We start from the raw sequence: 21,157 nt of genomic DNA, 5'->3' as shown, positions 1-21,157 counted from the left end.
GGATAAGGTGTGCTCCATTCAACAAAATCTAGGCGGGCTGTGCAGAGATCCTGGGTGTGTGTGGTGTTACAGATTTAATGTATACATCTTCCCCAAGTTCGTGTATTGAAGCCCAAATGTGCAGTATAATGGTATGTGTCAGAGTAGGGGTTTTGGGGGGTGATTGGGCCATGGGGTAGAGCTCCTATGAATGGGATTAATACCCTTTTTTTTTTAACTTTTTTTTTAAATGTTTTATTTATTTCTAGGAGAGAGAGAGAGAGACAGTGTGAGCAGGGGAGGGTCAGAGAGAGAGGGAGTCACAGACTGAAACAGGCTCCAGGCTCTGAGCTGGCAGTCAGCACAGAGCCCGACGCGGGGCTCAAACCCACGAACCGCGAGATCATGACCTAAGCGAAAGTCGGACTCTTAACCGACTAAGCCACCCAGGCGCCCCAAGGGATTAATACCCTTATAAGAAGAGCTGAAAGAGAGATGATCTCTCTCTCTCTCTCTCTCTCGGCCTCTCCCTCTCTCATGGGAGGGGACTGCGAGGTGCTGGGCATCAGAGAAAGCAGGAAAAGTGCCCTCACCCAGAACCTGGCCGGGCTGGCACCCTAATCGCAGACTTGAGCCTTCAGAGCTCTGTGAAACAAATGCCTGTGGTGTGAGCCCCTGTCTGTGGACGTCGGTGGTGGCAGCCAGAGCTGAGGCACAGGAGTGAAAAGCACTGGGGCCCTTGACTCAGGGAGCAGACTGAAAGCACCCATTAGTTTCTGCTTAGCGATGGGAACGGCCACCGCCCTGCAGAGCGCACGGCGCCCAGAGCTGGCCCACGTGCGGGTGAAACTATCCCAGCGTTGGGCCAGACAGGAGCCTGTGTTGGGGAAACATGACATTTTTACATGGTTTGTTATTGTTATATTGATGGCCTGTTTTGCTTGCTTTTATTTATTTATTTTTTAATGTTTATTTATTTTTGAGAGAGAGCTGAAAAAGAGAGTGCGTGAGCGGGGGAAGAGGCAGAGAGAGAGGGAGACCCAGAACCCAAAGCAGGCTCCAGGCTCTGAGCTGTCAGCACAGGCCAACGTGGAACTCGAACTCTTGACCGACGAGATCATGTCCTGAGGCGAAGTCAGACGCTTAACTGACTGAGCCCCCCAGATGCACCTGCTTACTTTTAAGTAGAAAGAGAAGTCACTTAACTTTGATAGCCGGCCCCAGCTGCACTAAATAAAGGGAAGTTTAAATAAATAAAAATAAAGGGTCTGTCTACTTCCCCTCACAAGATGTGGGCTGAGGAATAAAGGTGTGATCCTGACGGCCATGGCAGCAGGAGTCGGAGAGAAGGGGAGAGCAGAGAGGGAGAATAAAGTCTACTTGGTCAAGTTTTCTCCTCCGCGTCTTCAAATGAGTTGGTTATTAATCCACGTGGTTTATTAAGATGATCTAAAAATATTGGGATTGGACCTCATCCCACCCGTTAGATTCATTTTCACTGAGCACCTAGTCTGTGCAAAGCCCTGTGATAGATATCTTTGATGTGATAGGTATTAATATGAATTATGCCCTGACTCTCGCCTCAAGGAGCCTGAAAATGTCGGGAAGAGTCACCAGGATAGAAATAACTGCCATAATAACTCAAAGCAGGGACAGATTATTTCTGGAGGGAGGAACTTGGAATGGTTTTATGAAGGAGGAAGAATTTAAGTCAGGCTTTGAATCATCGGTGGGATTTGGGAGACAAGTATGCGGCAAAAAGGAGACTCAGAGAGAGGGAGCTTGTCCTAGACAGGACAGTGGGACTCATTGCTGGTGTCCTCAAGTACTGCCTGGGGAGCCTGTTAAAAATGAAACTAGTCAAAATCCGTCTTGAGAGAGTCTGATTAACAAGGCTAAAGGTCGGGCCCGGGAATCTGGATTCTAAGGGCACATCAGGTAAGTCTGATGCAGAGGGTCCAGGACCACCCTTGAAAGGATGCTGATGTCCATCCCTCCTCAGCAGGGAAATACAAACCAAAACCACACTGAGATACCACCTCACGCCAGTCAGAGTGGCTGAAATGAGCAAATCAGAGGACTCTAGATGCTGGCGAGGATGTGGAGACACGGGCACCCTCCTACGCTGTTGGTGGGAATGTAAACTGGTACAGTCCCTCTGGAAAACAGTGTGGCGGTGCCTCAAAAAATGAACAATAGAACTCCCCTAAGACCCAGCAATAGCACTGCTAGGAATTTACCCAAGGGATACAGAAATGCTGATGCACAGGGGCACATGGACCCCAATGTTCACAGCAGCACTCTCCACAATAGCCAAAGCATGGAAAGAGCCTAAGTGCCCATCAACGGACGAATGGATCAAGAAGATGTGGTTTATCTACCCGATGGAATACTCCATGGCAATGAGAAAGAATGCAATCTGGCCATGTGTCGCAGCATGGATGGACCTTGAGGGTGTTATGCTGGGCGAAATAAGTCAGGCAGAGAAGGGCAGATACCATACGTTTGCACGTATAGGAGGATTAGGAGGAACTTAACGGAGGACCATGGGGGAGAAGAAGGGGGGAAATAGTTGGGGAGAGGGAGGGAGGCAAACCATGAAAGACTCTTGAATGCTGAGAACAAACTGAGGACTGATGGGTGTGTGTGGGGGAGGGGGGAGATGGGCATGGAGGAGGGCACTTGTGGGGATGAGCACTGGGTGTTATATGGAAACCAACTTGACAATAAACTATTTGTAAAAAAAAAAAAAGAAAAAAAAAGAAAAAGAAAGGATGCTGATGTCGAGGAGAGGAGGCTGTCTCGGAGGTAGGGGTGTTTGCAGAAGGGCATCAGTGCGGGGTAAATTTGGAAATGTCGGAAGGAGCCATGTGCACAGACTGTCTTACCTGCTGAGTGCTTTGCTCTCCCACGTAGCTACCACTTTTTGATCAGTCACCATGACCTAGTTCTTCACAAGAATGTGAAGGGAGAGTTATTTTAGCCCCGTTTAGGATGAAAGAAAGCACTTAATCTGAGTGTAAGTGATGCGTTCAAGTTTTTCCACGGGGTGAATGGCAAAGGTGGAATTCAAACCCAGTAGGCACTGGGGAGAGGGGTCAAGGTGATGAGGACTGGATTTGGAGTGAGGACTGACTGCACGAGGAACGAGAAGAATCCAGTGGTGGGGAGCCGACTGAAGCGGCATAGACAAGGGTTAGGTACCGAAGATCTGCGCAGGGCAAGAGAGGGGAGATGTTTTAAAAAGTCGTGGAACTTTGAGGAGATTGTCAGGGGTCAGTGGAGCAGCCACACGTCTCAGCCCCTCATGATTTCCACGAGGTGGCCGAGGCCTCCAATAGCCACTTTAGTGACCCCTCTCCCTTTGGGGCTCTGAGTACTTGGATGTTGTCTCCGTTGTTTGTGAGGTACTGACTTCCAAGTCTCTCTGGCCCACAGCAGGGCAGTAAGTGGTTAACAACGAAGACGCTGAAGTCAGATTTTCTGGGTTCAAATCCTGCCACACCACTGCCTACCTGAATGACCTTGGGCTGGTGTATTTAATCTCTTTGGGCCCCCATTTTCTCACCTGTAAAATGGACAGATAACATCAGCATCTTCAAACAATTGATACGGGGTTTCAATGGAATAATACACATAACAGGCTTTGAACTACTTCTGGCTCAAAGTAAAGACTCCCTAAACATTAGAATTTGCTAACATTGCTAAGACTTTTGTTATTTTTCCCCCAATTCCTAGGCCTTATGACACTTGGACATGCCTCTTGCCAACTTTACATGCCACAGGCTAATTCAGTCACCTCTGAGAAGAGTTCCTGTATCAAGGGTCTGTCTTTTGAGGGAAACGACGATGACCATGATCAAGGAGAAGTTCATGTTCTGATTAATTTTATTACACTGCAGCATGTAAAGAGTGTGAAGGAGGGGCGCCTGGGTGGCTTAGTCGGTTAAGCGTCCGACTTTCGCTTAGGTCATGATCTCGCGGTTCGTGGGTTTGAGCCCCGCGTCGGGCTCTGTGCTGACTGCCAGCTCAGAGCCTGGAGCCTGTTTCAGTCTGTGACTCCCTCTCTCTCTGACCCTCCCCTGTTCACGCTGTCTCTCTCTCTCTCTCCTAGAAATAAATAAAAATATTAAAAAAAAAAAGAGTGTGAAGGAGGCTGGCAGTTAAATCCTAGAACACTAGATATGTTGCAGTCATAGGCTCTTCCAGTGGCAATGAGAAGTTCCCATCATGGGTAGGATTTCCTTGTTATAAAGTGAGCAAAATGTCACTAAAGAGAAGGGAGTATTTTCATTTTTTAATACTTCTACTACTACTTAATACTTCTTCCTGGAGATGGGTCCATGGCTGTTCTGGAGGTAACTGTATATAAAATTCACATTAGTTCAATGACTGTAGGATTGATATACCTACCCCCTGCTGCATACTGGGCCATGCCACAAGTCTGTATATGCATAGACTCTCTTCTCCTTAGCCTTTTCATTCATTCATTCATTCATTCAACCTTTTTTTTTTTTTTTAAGTAGGCTCCGTACCCAGCATGGAGTCCAATGCGGGACTTGAACTCATGATCCTGAGGTTAAGACCTGAGCTGAGATCAAAACTCAGATGCTTAATCGACTGAGCCACCCAGGAGCCCCGGCCTTTACATTTATTTAGAACAGGGGCCATCGACTATAGAAATCATGGCAATCCTGGGAAGGCTGACATAAAGGAAATGAGATAAATTATTTAAAGAGTGGATTTGCAGGGTGAGGAAGGTGGTTCTGCTTTAGGTTCTCAAAGGAAGGAGAATGTAAGGTGGGAGAAAAATATGAGACTGAGGCGTTTATTTAGAACTTAGAGAAGAACAGTCCAGGTGGGGGGAAAAATGAGCACAAAACCTCTGAGCCCTAAGCTAAGACAGACATTTGAGAACTGGAAGGGGTCCTGTTTGTGTGTGGAAAGCAAAGAACAGGATGTTGTGAGCGAGTGAAGAAATATCAGAGGCCAGAGTCTATAGCGCTGTGAAGGTCATGATTTCATTGTGAATGCATCTGAAGCTATGGAATGTTTTATTTTTTTAAATGTTTTAATGTTTTATTTATTTTTGAGAGAGAGATAGAGACAGCGTGAGCAGGGGAGGGTCAGAGAGAGGGAGACACAGACTCCGAAGCCGGCTCCAGGCTCTGGGCTAGCTGTCAGCACAGAGTCTGACACGGGGCTCGAACCCACAAACCGTGAGATCATGACCTGAGCTGAAGTCGGACGCTTAACCTACTGAGCCACCCAGGCGCCCTGCTACGGAATGTTTTAAAGCAGGGTTGTAAGCTATTATGACTCACATTAAAAAACATTTCTGGTGGGGCACCTACGTAGCTCAATCGGTTAAGCACATGACCTCGGCCCAGGTCATGATCTCACAGTTTGTGGGTTCGAGCTCCGTGTCGGGCTCAGTGCTGAAGGCTCAGAGCCTGGAGCCTCATTGTGATCCCATTTCTCCCTTTCTCTCTGCCCCTCCCCCACTTGCAGTCTGCCTCTCCTTCTCTCAAAAATAAATAAACATTTAAAAAAATTTTTAAACATCTATGGAATCTGATAGAGAAGCAATTATAGAGGACAAAAGTATAGGCACAGAATCAGGTAGGTGGCTATTGCTATCATGCAGTGGGATAGAGTAGACCCTCGATGAATTTAAAAAAAAATTGTACAGAATTTGTTTCCCCTTGGGTGCTTGAGCTAAAGAAAATGATGGAACGTTCTGAATTCAGTAGTTGAAAATAAGTCATTGCAGCTACTGGAGACTTAGACTCGTCTTGGCATTTCTGGACATGGTTGCAGAATTCCTTTTTTTTTCTTAATGTTTGTTTATGTTGAGGGAGGGAGGGAGCAAAGGGCAGAGGGAGAGAGAGAGTCTCTAAGTAGGCTCTGTGCTGTCAGTGCAGAGCCCAATGCAGGTCTTGGTCCCATGAGCCAAAGACCTGAGCTAAAATCAAGAGGCAGATGCTGAATTGACTGAGCCCCCAGGCATCCCAGCTGCAGAATTCTGAAAATAAGCTTTGCGGTGGCGTCCATCCTGAGATCTACATGTGGCGGTGGAAGCCTCCCCTGCTTGGTCTTTGCAACCTTAGAGCGCAATGGGACCATTCTAGAGCACGTTGAAGAAAATGAGGTTCCTTAAAGAAAGGAACCTTCTGTCAGTTGAAGCCGTTTCTTAAAAGATAATTAACCCAGAGGTAGAAGAGTATAGTCGAAGTGGGTGTGGGAACCTAGAGAAAAAGCCCTTCGGTGCCTGGTTCCCGGCAGGCACTGGACTGGGTGCTGTGCGATGTGAGCACAGCAGGGCACACGCTCCATCTTGTGCGAGATCTGAGTGATGGACATGACCCACCCCAAGGAGCCTGCTCAGCATCAGACACGGCCTACGCTAATTTGGAAACTTCTGACACTCCTAGAGTAATTGCGAGTCAATTTGGCCAGGGGCAGATTACTGCCAGTGGTGAAGTCATTTTGCAGAATTTTCCTTGCTGACCCAAATCCTACAACTAAAGGAAATAAGTGAAATTTAAGCAGAATATTGGACTCCCAGAGTGAAAGTCCTAAGGTAGAAAATGAACACCAACTTACAAAACCTTAGCCCTTTTCAGAAACCCGTGGAATTAATGAAATCCAGCTCTCTCTCCCCAGTTGACCCCGGTTTCCTCCCCCACCCTCTTTTTTTTTTTTTTTTTTTTTTTACTTCCAGGCCTGGGGCTGAGAACTAGGTTTTTAAAAGTATATCTGAGCCTGCTTTGGAGTCATTTCATTCCTGTTGCCCACAGACGAAGAAACTATGGTCCATGGTAGGAATTAGGAGATATCATTGAACTCAGGATTGGGAAGAATGTTTTAGTAATCATACCTGGCCCGTAATGGAGCAGTGAGACAATAGTACTGATCCTATGGTGCTAATGTTTAATGAGCATATACTATGTTCCACATTGCAGTGCTTTACATGTATTCTTTGGGTCATAGCATAGCTTTTTTTTTTTTTTTAAGAGATGAAGGAAGGACATCAAGGAAGGGTTAACCTCTCAGGCCAGAATTCACCCAGTTATTCTGCTTCATTATCCTTGAGGTGGGGCAGATGTTGGGAAACAGACAGCACATTTGAAAGAATGAATGAAGGAATGAATTTGATTAAGTTCAAGAAATGTTTTCAAAAAGTCACTATGTACTAGGCATAGCATTTGGCATTTTTGGGTAAACAAAGACCAATATGATCTAGATTATGTCTGGGAGATCTTTCCAGACTAATATGAACAGTTTAAGCAGATGCTTTGTAATTTATGAAGTGGAGCATTTACAGAGCTCCCCTGAAATGGGGCAGAAGCATTTGGTTGCGTTTTCTAGGTGGAAATGGATTTACGAAAGGCTTCCGCATAAAGTGGCATTTCAACCCAGCATTGGAGGAGCATGTGGGAAGAAATCGGGGGGCCAAGGAGTATTCTAAGCTGGAACATTCATGGTGTACACCAGGATATGAGGACACTAGAGCTTTTTCCAGAAGGAGGTGATCTGGAAAGTATCAAGAATTATCTGCTAACTAGAAACGAAGGGACTTGGTTAAGAGAAAGAGCGAAGGTCAGAGGGTAGTGAGACGTCCAGGAGAGTGGTAGCAAGATCCTGGACTGGGGGGCCAGGGGAGGAAGGAGGAGGGCAGGCAGCTGGGAGAACGTTTCTAGAGGTAGAATCCAGTAGTCAGAAGTAGGGGAGCTGACAGGCAGCGCCAGTGATGTCGTTCGGACTTTGAAACCGATTAACCTTGAGGATGGTGGTGTCATGAATGAGGGCCAGGAAGACAGTTTGGGGCCCTGGAATCTGGGGCCCAGAGAGAGAAGGGAATGACAATTTGATCACGGATTCACCCTCTATATGGACTCATGAGAAACACTTTTCTTTCTTTCCCACTGAGGGTGGGAGTTGCTGAGTTGCTGGGTTGCTAGCAATCTGTGTGGTCAACTAGCTAGTGTTAACTATGACAGGTTTTATTGAGAGCCACCAACTCACTCCATGATGCCGGGGCACAGGCACGGAAGAGGACCCGTTCAGTCCTTGCCCACACGGGATTGATGTTTCCGTGGGGACACAGACATCATACATCTGATTGCACATGTAATTAGCTAATTGGCAATCATGGCCAGCACCTTGAAGGAAGAGTGTTAACTTGAACTGGTCCTAGGCCAAGCTTCTGTGAGAAACGAAATTCAAGTTGATACCCGAATGATAAGTCGGTTAGTCCTGGCGTCCAGATTGTCATATGAATGCTCTGTTTCCTTGTAACTGTAATAAAAGCCGGAAGAGATGTGGACATTTGAGGCTGCTTGGACCTGCAAACTCTGCTTTTCGCTGGCATTCTTGGTGCAGGTATCAAAGACCTCTCACCGATGAGAGGTGTTGACCATATCCATCTTGCCAGTATCGGCTCTTCCTTCTGCTGACTTCATCCACTGCCTTGTCGGCCTTAGGTTGTCTGGGTTGTTCTTAAATTAAATTCTGAAAATGTGCTTCATTTTCTCCAAAGCGACGACTTGGGGGAGGCCAGCACTGATTCTGTGGTAAGAGAATGACACTGGAATGTAGAATTGAGGGCTCAGACTCTGGCTGGAGATCACTCAGCCTGCCCACAAATCTAAAAATGCACAGTTTGACTGTAATGCTGGAAAATATCTCCTAATGTTTTGGCTTCTGCCAACAGAAAAGAGAAAGTTAAAATCATGGATGGCAGCGATCTTATTAATTCAGGAATCTTAGAGCTCTTGCACTGCTCATTTTGCCCTAATGATTTTTTTTAAAAATCATTTCACTGTGAATTTGTCCCGGACAGCATGGAGGTTGTTGAGAACAGGGAAGGAAGAGGGAAGGGAGGAGACAGAGCTATAGATGGAGGACATGGTGGGGACGATTCTGAAATGCCATCATTCTGCCTGGGAGACAAGGCCGAAATGGACTCGAAGGCATATCTATTGGTGCCACTTCTGTCATGTTTTATCGCATGTCGCCATGTTGATTTGATTGTTGGATCCTTTTCCTGGTATGTAGGAGCTGATGCCAGGGTTGATCCAAGAGACTTGGAATGAGGCTGGGCTTTTCATCACCATGATCCAAACATCTCAGCTGCCTTCAGTTTGTTTTTTTTTTATTGTAAAATGCACATTTTTGCCTGTATAGATAAATTGGGCCCCCAAGGGGATTTTCAGTCTAGTATAAACCCATTAAAATACCAGCCACTCGGGAGGAAGGATGATGATTTCTGTCCTAGAGGGGTGGGATAGAGCTGCTGACATCTTCAAGGGTGCCCTGTCACTGTGGGTTCTTTCTATAGATGACTTTTGGCTTCATTCAACAATATTACCTGAGCAGCTGCTTTTACAGGTTGGGCATAGTGGGTAATACGAGATGAGCACGTGTCTTTCTCCCAAGACTGTGAGCTCCTTGGAGGCAGGAGGTAAGACCAACAGAAAGCACCGCATTATGAGGTTGAGATGTGGGCATTGTTAAAACACCAGAAAATCTTCATTGATGACCCGTCATTGGCAAGTACTGTGCTATGCTCAGTTCTGAGAACCTCAGAGTTGTGAGCAGCGAAATGGTATTAAAGTATTCGGGGTTCGAGTGAGTAAGAATTCACTTCTGGCGAGAGGAGTGGAGAAGGTTCCTCGGAGGTGGTGCTATTGAGCTGACTCTCGAAGAATGGAAAAGGTTTTTATAGAGATGGATGGGGTGGGCGAGTTGAAGTTGGGGAGATGGCCTGAGTAAGAATGAGGAGGCAGAAAAATTCTTATTGGCAAAGGACAAACATCTGGTGTGGCTAGGAGGAACCTTTACATAGAGCAGTGGGTCATTGGTATTCTAAGTATGGACTCCTGCCCCATGGTTTCTGAATGTTCTATTAAAATACAACATAAATATAAAAACACATACAATCATATGTATAGTTCAAGGGATTCTCATAAGCTAAATGCATCCATGTAATCAGCATCCAGATTGAGAAACCAAACATTCTAAGCCTCTCCAGAAGCCTTCCTACTCAACTTCCACTCACTACCCTCAAGGTAACCTTTCTTCACTCAACCTTGACTTCTGTTTTTTTTTTAATGTTTATTTATTGTTGAGACAGAGAGAGACAGAATGTGAGTGGGGGAGGAGCAGAGAGAGAGGGAGACACAGAATGTGAAGTAGGTTCCAGGCTCTGATCTGTCAGCACAGAGCCCGACGCGGGGCTCGAACACATGAACCGTGAGATCGTGACCTGAGTCGAAGTTGGACGCTTAACTGACTGAGCCACCCAGGTGCCCCTCTCTTGACTTCTAATGGTGTAGGTTGGTTCTGCTTGTTTCTGAATAGTACAGGAGTGGGATTTACTTTCCACAATCACAAGGATGTTTCTGGCTTCCTTGCTCTGTTTCACATTCGTGAGATTCATCCGTTGTGCGCAGGAGTCTGTTCACGTTTATTGCTCTGCAGTATTCTACTATGACTGCACCACAGCGTGCTTATGCATTCCACTCTTTTTTTTTTTTTTTTAATATTTTTATTTATTTCTAGGAGAGAGAGAGACAGCGCAAGCAGGGGAGGGTCAGAGAGAGAGGGAGTCACAGACTGAAGCAGGCTCCAGGCTCTGAGCTGGCAGTCAGCACAGAGCCCGACGCGGGGCTCGAACCCATGAACCGCGAGATCATGACCCAAGCGAAAGTCGGACGCTTAACCGACTAAGCCACCCAGGCGCCCCTTATGCATTCCACTCTTGTTGGGATTTAGGTTGGCTTCCACTTTGGGGAAACTATGACCGTGCTTCCGTGACCATTCCCATATGATGTCTGCTGATGTGCATTGCTGCATTTCTGTTGAGTATGTATTCATTTAATAGAATTGTAGGACTGAAAATCCCCTTTTAATAACAACAATATTCATCTCATATGATTCTAATTATGCTTTTAATATTCCTGGGTTGGGAAATACATAATGACAGATATCTACTGTGAATTCAATAACATGTGTGAATCCATTGGTATATCATCAATCACAGAAATACCTTGGTGTGTGCATGATGTATTTGGTCTGCGGACAAGGCTTGATGTGCATGTGGATACACAGATCCCTTTAAAGAGCTCTGAGCCTGCACGCAGGAGCCACAGATTTAGGTGAATGGTGGTGTGGGAGGTTGAGGAGCAGTCATCGATTTAGCTCACAGACGTCTCTCAAGTCTCAGGCCAAGGCTCTCATCTGAGAAATCTAGGGGGATTTTCCCCCCTCTCTCTTTTCTTTTTGCCTGAGAAACCACATAGGTCCTCCTGAGCTATAATGTAATGAATGCGTTGTTAGGAGGAGGGTATGGCCAAGTGGAATGATTCCGACTTTTGGACAGGAATCTGGGCTTGACGCCGCTATCTGCCACTTAGGAGTTATGTGAGTCAGGCAAGGGAAGAGCCTCAAGATCCTTATCTGTGAAGGGGATATGGAATACCTGTCTAGCAGAGGGACCATGAGAATCACGTAAGATCCTGTACGCCAGACATACAACACCGTGTCTCCTCACCAAACGGTAACTACCATCATTGTCATCATCTTTTCCTACCTGTGTCTTCTCCTTGGGGTTATGCTCTTTTCCTGGGCACCTGGTACACTTGTCTTGTCTCCTAATGTCTCCCCCACTTCCAATTATTCCCGTAACTAAGGAAAAATATCTTGATCGCTCAACTGCTTGGGCCCCAGGCATTCTTTCTCTGTGAGCTCTCTCAACGAATATCTTGTGTCTGTGATCCCTTTTATCAACCCCGTTGGTGGCCAGAACAAATTTGATACGTTCATTTTAGCCAGCATGCTGCATCATATGTTACCCATCTCTTTATTTTTTGTATTAAAAAATTTTTTTTGTTTATTTTTGAGACAGAGAGAGACAGAGCACAAGTGGGGGAGACACAGAGAGAGAGGGAGACCCAGAGAGGGAGGGAGACACAGAATCTGAAGCAGGCTCCAGGTTCTGAGCTGTCGTCACAGAGCCCCCTGCGAGGCTCGAACCCACGAACTGTGAAATCATGACGTGAGCTGAAGTCTGATGCCGAGCCGCTTGAGCCACCCGGGCGCCCCTGTCACCCATCTCGTTAAACAGCTTTCCTCCATGTTTTAATCCAGAGAAAAGAGTTGAATGCTTTTTTCTTTTTCTTTTTGGTCCTGTGACAGGCTTTTGATGGAGTCATTGTTGGTCAAAGGGGACCTTTCCATCACCATCTTAAAGCACTGTTGGTAGGAGACCTCCTTCATAATCTCCAGAGGGTGCTTTGAAGGAATAGGAGCATGTACGGGGTGGTCAGCATGTTTAGGGGGAAGGAGCTTGCCCAAAGGCCTCAGAGGTTGAAATGTCCAGAAGAGTTAATGTTTTCCGCTAGTAGGAGCCTCACAGCATGAGGTCAAGGTTGATGGAGAACAACATCTTCAGACAGACTCTCCCCCCTTCAGAGCTAGATCTGGTTTCGGATCTTAAGCAAGAAGAGAGTCAGATGGTCTGGTCTTTTGTCTACGATTGAGGTCAGGCCACAGGACGGTGGGAAGTTTCTGGCAGCCGGCAATGACAAGGGCTGCGGACCAAGAGGGAAGGAAATTAAGGAGGAGTGACAGGTCACGCCCTCATAGGGCACAAGAGTAATACTTCTGGGAATGGATCTCCAGGCAAACGTGACTTCTGATGAGGAGCAGTGAGATGTGGTTGTGTTCTGAAGAGCATGCTCCCAGATCCAGCCAGTTCTTAAAATACTCGAAGCCGAGCAGACGGAGTCTAATGACTTACTAATCTATTTGTAATGCCTTTTGTGACTATTGTCCAACTGGCCTTCGACATCCTCGGTCTCCTTTAACGTAAAAGGAAGAGCATTTTCTCTACCTTAGTTGGTATTTCTCCTCCTCCTGTGTCCATAAGGCCAGATTTTCCGAAATCCCCATAGACTCCCTTCTTTGGTGAAAGTATAAGCTCCTCCTACGAGATTTCAAGTTTCAGTGTCCCCCACCCTGCCCATCCCAGCACACAGAATTCAAACACAAGGAAAACCGCAGCCGCCAACACCAAGTGTACTTTCTAAAAAATCCTTTCTTTAAAAGAATGGTCGGAAGATGCATTTCTGCCTGCTTTGTATCAACCAGCATCTTTAAAAACACACATATTAAAATTTCTTTCTAATTTCAGCATTTGGAAATTAAAGAGGAAAAGAAGTTGCCGAAGAAAATGTGTGAGGTTTTACTGAGCCCCAAATATCTGGAAAACAGTTTGAGATCCTTGGCCAAAGTCAGAGCTCTGGCTCCGTTTTCATACCCCGGCTATCGACAGCTAATTTCTTGAGCAAATTTATTCACTGTTTTTGAAAAAAAAAATTGGCAGCCTGGAGCCACCTCAGATGTGCAGCCTGTTCAGAAATTCCTGAGTTCAACTTTCTTAGGCATTTCTGTTTCCTTCTTCGCTCTCAAAGAACATTCTAGCAACGTGACATATTATTTGTCTGTGACCTTTCATCAGAGGGCACGAAGATGGAGAAGCCCTGCTTATTTTCTGAAGATAAGGAGACATGTTTCATCTCCAACGCAGCCTTATTTGTCCAAAAAAAAATTTTTTTTAAGGTCAGAAGGAAGAAAAATCTTGAACTTTTTTGATTTTGACAGTAGAATTTAGCTGCTTGTCTCAGGAGGAAATGTTTATGTCTGCTTCAGACTTGGCGTCTTGAGCGCGAATCTGATTTCATTTATCAAAACCAAATCATTAGCACACAGGATTTTTAAGGCAGTTGAAAAATACTCTGTATGATATTATGACGATGGATATATGTCATGATACATTCGTCTAAACACAATAGAAGGAGAACCGACACCAAGAGCGAACCCTAATGTAAACTACTGACTTCGGGTGATAATGACATGTCAGTGTAGGTTTGCTGATTTTTTAAAATGTTTGTTTATTCTTGAAGGAGATAGAGAGGCACAGCATGAGCTGGGGAGGGGCAGAGAGAGAGGGAGGCACAGAATCCAAAGCGGGCTCCAGGCTCTGAGCTATCAGCACAGAGCCCGACGCGGGTCTCGAACTCACGAGCCGTGAGATCATGACCTGAGCCGAAGTCGGACGCTTAACCGACTGAGCCACCCTGGTGCCCCTAGATTTGCTGATTTTAACAAATGAACCCTTGTGTGTGGGGGGATATTCATTAATGGGGAGGCTATGCATGTACTGGGGCAGGGGGTGTGTGGAAACTTTTGGACCTTCCCCTTGATGTTTTTGTGAACCTGAAACTGCTCTAAAAAATTAAGTCTTAAAAAAAAATCATCTCTTGAGTTTGAACTTACCTTAAACCTAGATCATTCCTAACTTGCTTCATGAGTAACTCTTTGCTTGCATTTCCCAAAAGCAGGCCTTGAGATAGGAACTCATTAGGAAGGGGATCCCGGAAGTAGAGGTGAGGGGTTAGGGTTAGGTGCAGGGAAGGGAGAAAGCNGAGGTGGGCTACCAGGGCCCACTCACATCAGAGACCTTCTGAGACTCCACCCACATTGGGGGCTGGGGAACTCGAGCATTTATATACCAAGTCTTCCCTTTCCCCTGCATCTGGACTCACCCAGAACAAGTTCTTAGATGGAACCCAGAGGAAGTTCTTAGATGTTATGGGAGCACAGACCCCCTGGGGGTGAGGAGCTGTCAGCATGCTGGAAATAGCCCAGGTCAAGGGAGCCCAGGCGTGTCAAGGGGCGTCAGCGAGGCCTTGGCAGACTGTGCTTCATGACCCGAGGCTAATGCCATCATCTCCCGAGGCCCGATTGTCTCATCCTTTACAGGAAGGAATAAGAGTTTCCAACCCGGGTCCCCTGGCTGACAGATGTTCCTTACAAAAACAGCTCCTTGGCCAAATAAATCCAAGTACGAGGTTAAACAATATGCATTTTTTTTTTCTTTAACTCGCAGGGCATCCTGGGGTCTTTAGTATCAAAGAGTGGGCGAGCACGGGTGGTGTGTTTCTACGGTAGTTGATCAGAGACACCCCACGCCCCATTATTATTTTTTCAGGTGACCTCTGTTAATGTCTTGAAGATATAAGGGTCTGTCACATGTGGTTTAGATCTGCCGCACTGGCTGGTCGGTGTAGGACAGCTCAGCTCTGTGGCTGGGGAAACAGCAATTCCAGCTCTGGAGCTTCCGAGGGGCTGTGGAGGGCTGGACTCCGAAGGGTTCTAGACTCCGCATTCCTGCTTTAGTCACTTTTATCTGTTGGAGCTCTGAGTCAGGTTTCTTTTGGTAAGAACTTTCTGGAACTAAGAACACAGTGGGAATATCAGCGTGTCTGGGAGAAGGTGCTGGGGAGGCCTGTTGTGGAGACGGTGGAAGCAAGGGTGAGGGTGGGGGGCTAAGGGGGCCATGCAGGGCTCCGCCGCGGCTTTGGCGCTTTCGTCACATCTCAGCGTTCCCTGAAGAGCTTGTACAGTGTGGTCTGTGCTTGACACTCCGTCCCCGAGAGACCGAGCCCAGGCATCTGTAGGCCTAAGATGCAGCCCAGACGTCTGTATTTTTATTTTTTAAAATTTATCATTATTTATTTGTTTGTTTGTTTGTTTATTGTCAAGTTGGTTTCCATCTAACACCCAGTGCTCAGGCATCTGTATTTTTATTTTTTTTATTTTTATTTTTTAATGTTTTTATTTATTTCTAGGAGAGAGAGAGAGAGACAGCGTGAGCAGGGGAGGGTCAGAGAGAGAGGGAGTCACAGACTGAAACAGGCTCCAGGCTCTGAGCTGGCAGTCAGCACAGAGCCCGGTGCGGGGCTCGAACCCACGAACCGCGAGATCATGACCTAAGCGAAAGTTGGACGCTTAACCGACTAAGCCACCCAGGCGCCCCAGGCATCTGTATTTTTAAAAAGCTCCCAGATTATCTCATGGGTCGTGAGAGGAGAGACCTCCTTTCTTTGAAAAGGGGTTTGTTTGTTTTTTTCTCCCGTGTTTCTGAATGTTGTCAGAGAATATTCTAGGCCGGAAATTTTTTAAATTTTTATGAAAACTAAAAGACTCCCAAGATGTGGTCAGAAGCGACAAGGGCATTAACACTCATGCAGAAGGTCTTGCGCATCTACTGTCTACTCAACACACATGTACACACACACATTCACACACACACGTATACACATGCGTGCACACACACACACGTGCACACACACACATTCACACAGTCCTATAAAGTAGGATATTTTGAGCCTGATTTACTCACAAGGACTCTGTGTAGATACCTATTGTTGCTGTAACAAATTACCACAACCGTAATGGCTTAAAACAACACACATTTACCGTTTACAGTTCGGGGGGTCTGAGGTCCCAAATTGGTCTTACGGGGCTAACATCAGGGTGTGGGCAGGATTGTTCCTTCTGGGAGACCCTGGCTCCTTGTCTTTTCCAGCCCCTGTAGGAGCTGCGTGCACTCCTTGGCTGTGGTCACACCCTGTATCCTCAAAGCCAGTCATGCCCCGCTGAGTCTTCGCATGCTGTCATCTGTTCCCTTCTGTCCCTTGTCCCCACTTAAGGACTCTTGTGATTATATTCGGCTGAGCCGGAAAATCCAAGGCAGTCTCCCTATCTTAAGGTCAGCTGATTGGCCATCTTAATTCCTTCTGCCGTGAAGCCTTGCATATATCTCAGGTTATGGGCGTTGGCGTGAGGACATCATAGTGGGGGCCGTTATCCAGCCAGCTACAGACACTGACGCTTGTGCTGCGTGTTTGAGGCTGGGACGATTGTCCAGAGATCAGTGCCCAGCACTGCGGAAGAGGGCTTCCCCATTTGCTTCGTGGGCACTTCCAAAGACACTTCCCGGTTTATTTGCCAAAACACATTATGTTGACACTGTGGGCAAGTCTTTTAGCCTTTCTGATGTGACGTCAGTCCACTGTTCTGTCCATCTCCCTGGGATGACGCCAAACACCATATACATGGAAACCGACTTCATAGTCATAAAACACCAAACCCCTCTAAGAGATGGTCGTTGGTAGAGATCACTCCAGTGGGGGAGCCAGAATACAGTTTTTGCCTCCTTCTTTCAATACTCCACTAGGCCATGAGCTTATTGAAGGTGTGGACTGGCTCTTATTTATGTTTCTCTCCTAGATCCTAGCCAGTTCCAACATTCAGTACTTGTTGCTGACTTGAGGAGTAGGTGTGAGGAGGAATAGAAGATCACTGGGATCTGAGGGGAATACGCCCGGGAAATGAAAGGACATTTCATGATGTGGGGCATTGAAGATTTGGTAGGGGGAAACAGAAACTTGTAAATAATGGAGTAGAATATCGTAGGTGTTACAAGGAAAGCAGAAGGAGACACTTTTGGAGTTTCCAAAGATGGAGAAGTCAACCCAGGGTTGAGGAAATCAGGTAATGCTTAATGGACACTATGACATCGGATGACAGAGTTTTTAAATTTCTGGAACTCATGCAGCTACTCCCTATTGCCAATCCCAAGGCAGACATAACTAACCAATCCCAAGGCAGACATAACTAATCAACCTTGTACTCTTTTCCCTAAGCCAGTGATTAAGACCCAGTTACCCATTGTTTAAAATTGACAAGCAGCTTAAATCTAATTTATTCTATTGGATTCTAGGTAGCATTTTTTTTTTTACACTAGTAATTCAGCAAATAAACTTTGCCTGAAATTCACTTACTGCAACGTATTATCTTAAGGTCCCATTGGGCACCCACAGTAAAGCAGCTCACTATTTTTAGATTTCTCTGGATGAACATTCCGGCAGCACAGAGCTTTCTTTATGTCCACGCACAAACTTTGTTCTGATTGAGAGCCAAGGTTGGGAAGGCTCTGTCTACACCCACAACTGTGTAATTTAAGGGTCTGTTGTTGACCCTGCTGGTAAGAAGCACGCACTTGAAAGCACACTGACACATGAGTAACCACAGCCTGAAACAATAGCCCGCTTGTGGGTCTGTTTGCACATCATTGCTCACTGCCATGTCCTAAAATCTTGGTGACAGTATGATGAGGTGTGTTCCCAAGTTTGCCCAGAGGACACCTCATGTGTTCTCATCCACAGCACACAGAGGAAAGGGTTCCTCAGAAGCTCTGCAGTCAAGAATAGAGAGTGTGAGGGGAGAGCGACCCTGGAGGGTGACAGGGTCTTATTCCCTGTTCAGGAAAGGTCATATTCCTCGGCCCTTGAGAAGGGACCCCTGCCATTAAACATAACTCACTTGGTCTTGAGTGCACGGCAAAACAAAGGATTGGGTTATGCAGGTTTATTTGGAAAAGTCTATTTCTGCTCTGAAAACATCATTTCCTTTAAAAGCTTTCGATAAAGGGGAGCCTGGATGGCTCAGTCGGTTAAGGGTTAGTTCACTCTAGATTTTGGCTCAGGTCATTATCTCATGGTTCGTGAGTTCGAGCCCTGTCTTGGACTCAGCCCTGACAGTGTGGGGCCTACTTGAGATTCTCTCTCTCTCTCTTTCTCTCTCTCTCTCTCTTTCTCTCTCCCTTCCCTGCTCTCTCTCTCTCTCTCGCTCTCTCAAAAAAGTAAACTTTAAAAACAGTATTCAGTAAAAGTGTGCAGAAACCTATGGTCCAAAATCTTAAAAAAAAAACCAAAACTATGAGGATTTTCAACTTTTAAAAGTGGAAAGCATTAAAGAAATACATTTCCCCTTCAGCATCCTTGATGATAATTTTTTGTGTGTCACTGCAGATATACAATATTGTTTGTCAGATTGATGGACAGTTATTTGGGAAGGTAGTCTTCACTTCCAGAGGAAGGAGAATAATGTTCTGAACTGTGTCTGTGAGCTCCACAATAGGAGAATGGTCTGTCTTTTTTAAAAAAAAAAAAATCCACTTTTCTGTTTATCTGCAGGAATTAGATCAACAATGGCCAAGTGATTGCCTCATATTTTCACTCAAGAGCCAGTTGGTGGGAACACTGAGCTGGTTCTCCATGTAGGGAAAGTGTAGTGAGGAATCCTAGCTGGAAGCTTTGGGTACGAATTCCAGCTGATTTAAACAGAACAGGAGTTTTAGTAAAAGGGCATTACTGGGGGCTGATGACCAGGCAGGCTCCGGTTTACAAAACCAGAGATGAAGATCAAAATCATACCCTAGGTCTAGCCTGGTAACAATTCTCAACAAAAAAAGCCCTGAATGCTTTTGGACTTGGAGCCCTGTAGTTTTGCCCTGGGAGCTCTCATTCCACTTTTAGACACCTCCAGGTCCTGTTTCAAAGTCTGTCATGGGTGCCTCTGAGTGACAGAGCCTGGGTGTGTGCTCACTCATGCCCTAGCTGCAAAGGAGTCTGGGAAAACAAGCATCCGACCCGTTCTGTGTCTGTAGCGGAACACAGAATGCTCCCAACAGAGAAGAACATTTTGATGTTGGGAAGCCATTGAAGTTGACAAGTGTCTCCCACAAGCAACCAGCATGTGCAAAGTCACAGCTGCATGAGAGAGAATTCAGACACAGGCTGGCTCTCTCAGAACGTGTTGTCCATTAGAGGAGATGGGTCACAGCACGCTCTGCCTTGCCTTAGCACTATTCTTGAACAATTCAGTAAATGCAGATTTTGGAGGCTGGAGAGTGGGGGGGGGGGAGAGAGAGAGAGAGAGTAGAGATGTAGCAGTTTGATAGTTACTACAAAATTATGAAGGACAATGTAGATATAATTGTATGGAAATAACACCTGTATTTAAAAAATTGTAACGCAAGAACATGGCTAGTAGATGTTAGGCTTATAAGTGTCATCTTCTGTGGCATGAACTTTTTTCGGGTTTTGGCAAAGCTGCAGTTTGGAGAATGAGATATTGGTAAGGAGACGACCTCATGTGTGCTCCTTATGTGTGGATCTTGCATTTCTTGATTTGTTTTGAGACACAGTGGATGGTTGGGGCTGTCAAAGCACAACCTTGGCTTATGGAGGAATAGGAGGTAAGGATTTGTGTGAATCTTATTCCCACTGTTAGTCAGCCAAGGACGGGCTGAGTCGAGGTAAGCCACCAAGGGGGCGTGGATCTCCCTCTGCTGGAGTCAGTCTTAGGGCGTGTAAGATCGGAGATCAGGAAAGAACCCCTAGATGTTGAGAGAGAAAGGCAGATGAAGAGTTTGGAAGTGGCTTCAGCAGTATGGAGTGCAAGTTCACAGTCAACCAGATTACATTCACAGCACTCTGGTGTTCATGTCCCTTGTAGCAGAGCTGGCCGTGACCATTCTAACATTGTCTTAGTGAAGAGACGGGGTCTGAAGAAAAGGATCTTCTGTCCACGTTTAGGCGAGAGGGTGAGTGATTTCTCCTGCTCCGACACTGCGCAGGGCCAGTGAGGCAACAGCACCACGAATCCTACGAGAAATGACAGTCGTGGAGGCCGCGAGAGCCACACATCCTAGCTGGCCTTCTCACCCACAGAGTCTCCTTGCAGTGGTGAACTTGATGGTTCTGCATTGTATACATGGTAAGGAAGCGAAAGAGGGAGTTTCTTACATTATGTTTGAGAAAAGTCGGACTCTCTAGGCCTTGAAGAAGATCACAAAGCCAGAAAACGTAGCACTTTCTTGCCATGTGCACACTCAGCACTCAGTTGTGGCAAATGTCGGGAAAGGATCCTGTTCGGCCCTATCACCCTGTGCTGTCTCTGTGAAAGGGGAGTGTAAGTGGTTCCCTTTGGAAGAAAGACTGCTTATTCTTTCTGAAAGATACTGCCCTAAATCACCACGGCTTCTAATTGGTAGCGGTGGCATTTGGCAAACCCTCTGGTTTGGCCACTTTTTCAGGGTTGACTTGATTTCACAATTGTGGTTTTTATGCAGGACAACATTATCTGATCCGGTACTTTTCATGCAAATTAGAGGGTGGAGGGATGTGTTGCCTAGTGAGATACTGATGTCCTACATTTTATGTGGCAATCAATTTAAAGGGGGAATAAAACCCCAGTGGATAAGACTGTTGACTAGACATTCCTTAAAATAAATACAGTTGAGAAAACCTGGAGGAGAGACCGATGGCTGAGTGCTGATCATGACCCAGATACTTTCTGTAGTTTTCTCCCCTCCATAAAATCCTCACTCCAGCCTTACCAGGAATGGATATGATTGACAGGTTGTGGATGGGTTATACCTGGTAAGGCCTTTGCTAGAAATTCCTACCGAGGTGTGCAT

The sequence above is a fragment of the Crocuta crocuta genome, unplaced genomic scaffold, assembly GCF_008692635.1.
Source record: "Crocuta crocuta isolate KB4526 unplaced genomic scaffold, BGI_CrCroc_1.0 scaffold61, whole genome shotgun sequence".
In the NCBI taxonomy this organism is placed as follows: Eukaryota; Metazoa; Chordata; class Mammalia; order Carnivora; family Hyaenidae; genus Crocuta; species Crocuta crocuta.
This window is presented reverse-complemented; position numbering follows the sequence as displayed.